The 4,335-nt window shown below is 35.5% G+C and overlaps 1 pseudogene; it reads left to right on the top strand.

The window, feature by feature from the left end:
• The window catches only part of LOC107758731 (transforming growth factor beta regulator 1-like), a 24,374-nt pseudogene extending 22,034 nt beyond the window's left edge, over positions 1-2,340 (top strand).
• The last annotated feature ends 1,995 nt before the right edge of the window (positions 2,341-4,335 follow it).

Here is a 4,335-nt window from a genome sequence, read left to right as displayed (position 1 = left end):
GTTCAGCCGGCTATGTCTGCTATAGGATACTTACCAAGACGGGCATTTTGACATAATTTTTGTGTGAATTTGTCCATTTAAACACAATACTTCAGAGAGAGCTTAATATTTGCGCGTGTTCTGAGGCGCGGGTTTGTGTGCTTCGGATGAGCGCACGCAATCTTCTCACTGCACGCGCGAGCTCGTGTCCTCTGGCTCTTAAATGTTTAAACTGGCAAAGCTTAAATGAGTTTAGTTTAAACACAGATATCAACGTGTGCTGTTCAGGTCTCACCTGTGCACGTGTGCTATCAGCACCCGGGTGATGACGGAATAAATGACTGCTCATATTCCAGCACACGGCATTCGCATTGAACAAGAGTGAATGGTTTGTCCACGTTTTTCATCGCTGTTGTTGTAATGTACTGGGAAGCCAGAATGCGCAACCATCAACAGAAACTAATGCACACACCACACAAACATCAGGCAGGTTCAGAGTCCTATTGTGCATCAGCACAGGCATTTATAAATCAGGACCCATTAGTACATGGCTGCAGTGATTGGCTAATTAGTATACAGACCAATAGGCAGCTAATTAAGAAAAAAACAGGACTAAACAAATGAAATTAAAGCATATTAGAAAAGTAAACAAAAAGAATATGTACAATGACAAATAAACGTCAATACATTGACAAAAAGAAAGAATCTTTGATACAAGTGCTATCAGGCTAAAGTTAGCATTTTCCAAGATCTCCTACTGCACCTTTAAGACCCAATATCTAAAAGCGCATTAAGATATCATTGATACTACTTGATTAAAAGACATGTAAGAAAAAAACTTGAAAAGTGCTGTTTCCCCGTTTTTGAATGGTCACCATTGGCACATAATACAACAAAGACTGCTAAAGTCAACAGATTTTACTAACAGACCTACCAATCTCTGTGTAAAAATAATATTATGATGCTGCCATCTTTCTGAAGTCCTTTTTACTCCCTTGTAATTGGGAAAATTGCTATTTTAACATCTAACATTTTAACATCTATTCTAACATCTCGTCTCACCTTCTGAGCTCGGCAGTGCTGCAGACCACTATAACTTCTCTCTCCAACACTTGAGCTTATTCAAACACCTTTGTCTGACAGTGAGCTCAACTAAGCATAGGTTTCAAACTGATTCATATTCAGATGGGTCCTGTTTATAGAAGTGCAACTAAAGATCTCAGATCTGCATAATGAAACAAATTATGCGGGTTAAACTGGATGCATTCCTGCATGCCGCAGTGTGGAGCCATTTTAGACTATTTTTTACATGATAAATAAGCAAAATCCTTGTTATGTCTGTTGTTATTCTTTGTACTGTTAATGTGTGTTATTAAAGCATGATTATAGTCTTTACTGTGAAATACTTCAGATAAAACAGACATAAAAATGGTGGACTAAATCAACCCTTAAGCTTTTAGTATTTTCAACTTGTTTTGCCAGTTCTGTAGAGCTCAAAGGCTCCTTCTGAAGCTACCCAATACAATAAGAAAAACCCTTACGGCTTTAATCTTTCATTATGTAGGTCATTCCATGTTTGTGATGAGAAGGCTTTGTACCTTGAGAACAGTTCTCCTCGAATAACACATTTCATAAAGAAATCTTGACATTACATCTATCTTGGTATTTGTAATGCAGTGTCATTCTTTGGTAAATGTGAGTAATATTTCAGAATATATTAAACTATTAAAGTTTCACACTCTGACAGACATGCTTTTATCTTGTGGGAATGAGAAGGAAATGTATTGTAATCTTTTAAGGTTAAAATACCTCAGCCAACCACTAAATGTCACTGTGGAGCCGTGAAATACAGATGCCTTCACGTCGTACTTATAACTGACAGTAACTACAGCACAAATGCTCACACATTAAATGCTTATTAAATAGTTAAATGTGCCTTATAAATCCATTTTCACAAAGTGTTCATATAGTGTGTTATGTCTGCATTGTTAGTGCATATATGCATTAGTTGTACGTTTTTGGCAGTTGCTTCACATCTTGCTGTTGTTTTCACAGCTTTGAATGCTACATTTTTTACTCACTCTTCGTATTTATAATGTTTTTTCCTGGTCTTATTGTCAATTATTCATCAGTACACATTGTCCCAAAGACAAAAATCATGCTCTGCCTCTGAGGACAATTTCTTTTTGGCTGACATCTTCCAGCCCTCTTATTTGTCTCAAATAACATTTCATGATGCATGAGATAAAGCTGCACCCTACCTTATTTTAAATTGAATATACTCTCTCTTACTCAGAAAGTGTCATGTTGTGGGACAATTAGTTGCATATGCTGCAGTGTCATTAGCAAAAGAAGAAAAAACTCTTTGAAAATCTGAATCAATTGAACAAATTGGTTTGTAAAACGATTCACTGTTGCGAAGCACTCAAAACACTGCATGCTGGCTGGACAAAATGGTGTAAATGCAGTGTGAACACAGCGCAAACGTGCATAAAACACCTTTTGGCTTTTACAACCCTATTATAAATGTTTTTATGAAAGTGTAATCTACTAAATGTAATCTTAAATACCATTAAATATGTAGTGCCTGTTTGATTTGTGTTCTTTTACTGATTTGTAGTGCTTGTTATGTGGGGTATGACTTTTTAGGCCAATTAGAAACAATTATCACTCTCCTTTGTCATTCTACATGCTTGTTTATTAAAATGAATAAATAGCCTATATTATAAAACTGACCAGAAATCAGTTCAAATCATATATTAATTAGACACTGATTCATACCAGATCAACACCCTCTAGTGACTAACCATCAAATAAAAAAAATTAAAAAGCTTCAAAAACAATGGACTGCTGTATGACTTGTTTTTGATTGTTTGTATTGTATTTAAGCTTCATAACTGATAAAAAAAAAAGTTCATTTGTAAAGATTATCATGAACAACATGTAATAAGCATGAACTTTTATTGGTCACAAAACTTAATTTCTGCAGTAATCTACATGCCACTGGGGAAAAAACTACTGGGTTTTTGTTACGCTATCAATGGAGCGTTCTATATGATATAATGAAGCCTTGTTTGCTGAAATCATGTGACTTGGCTAGTTTGGTATGGCCAGTATGATATATGACAATTATTCAAAACAAACAAAAAAAATGTGCAAAGGTTTCAAAGCTTCATTAAGCACTGTAACTGTTGCATTAAAAGTTGTTAGATTTAAAAAATGTGTCCAAACCCCCATTTGATTATGCTGTGCTCCATCTATCTGTTTTTGATTGAATGCAAGAACACAACCCCTTAGTGATTTTATGCCATGCCCCTTAGACGGGATGGATATATATATAGAGAGAGAGTGGTAGAGGTTAGAAAAAGCTAGAGTACAGTGTTTATGCTTGTTTATAGGCCTATATGTTTCTATGATCCTAAAATCTTCCTCATTGCTTTTCTGTTGTTGACCTAACGTGATACTTTCAGGGTTTGAAATGAACTTTACCGGTCTTTCAGAACTTATGCGCAACCAGATTTTCAAAATCACGGTTTAGATTTAAATATTTTTTTTATTATTAAGTCTGATTCTGAATCATTGAATGGCTTTCAGTTTTACAATAAATCATTGTTTGTGGATACAATGAAAATAAAATGGATATAAAAAACAAAATTCTCTGTGACTTCTCTTATAAAACAACATTTATTTTATTGTAATTTTCAAATATGGCTTATTCCAAAATGAATGTATAATGCCAAACACATTGAACAACATCAACTTACTGAACTCCGTGTATTGAAGCCTCTCCTTCACTTAAAAAACCCCACCTGTTTAAGAAGTGTCCTTGTCTCCTAGTGCTCCAGTCTCACACCGCAGATATCAAACAATGGATGCATCATTCTATACTCCTCTTCAAAGGCAATTGAGGATTTTGAACAGCTTTCGGAGTTGTATTGGGGTGATGCTGATGCAGGGTGGTCCATTGTTACATAGAAAAACATTTTAAAGATTGAAATTGAGATTTATAGATCATCCAAATGTTGAATAAATAAGCTTTCCATTGATGTATGGTTTGTTAAAGCTGCAGTCCGTAACTTTTTTTGTGTTCAAAATGTACAAAATTTATATAATAAGCGAGTACACCATGAATCCATTTTCCAAACCCGTGTTTTTGGCTTGTCCTGAATACAGTACACCTATAATAAGTGTTTACATTCGGACTATTTAGACTGGTTCGGGTAGGTACCGCTGCGGAGTAGCCCAGTACCTGCGTGATTCGCCATAGACATAAAACAGAGAAGTAGCTCCGGCTACAATGTTATTCCGCAAGACGCACGCAGTTCTGTTTATTAACCGCTAGAGCGCCAAAAGTTA

The sequence above is a fragment of the Sinocyclocheilus rhinocerous genome, unplaced genomic scaffold, assembly GCF_001515625.1.
Source record: "Sinocyclocheilus rhinocerous isolate Xijiao unplaced genomic scaffold, SAMN03320098_v1.1 scaffold130, whole genome shotgun sequence".
Classification (NCBI taxonomy): Eukaryota; Metazoa; Chordata; class Actinopteri; order Cypriniformes; family Cyprinidae; genus Sinocyclocheilus; species Sinocyclocheilus rhinocerous.
This window is presented reverse-complemented; position numbering and strand designations above follow the sequence as displayed.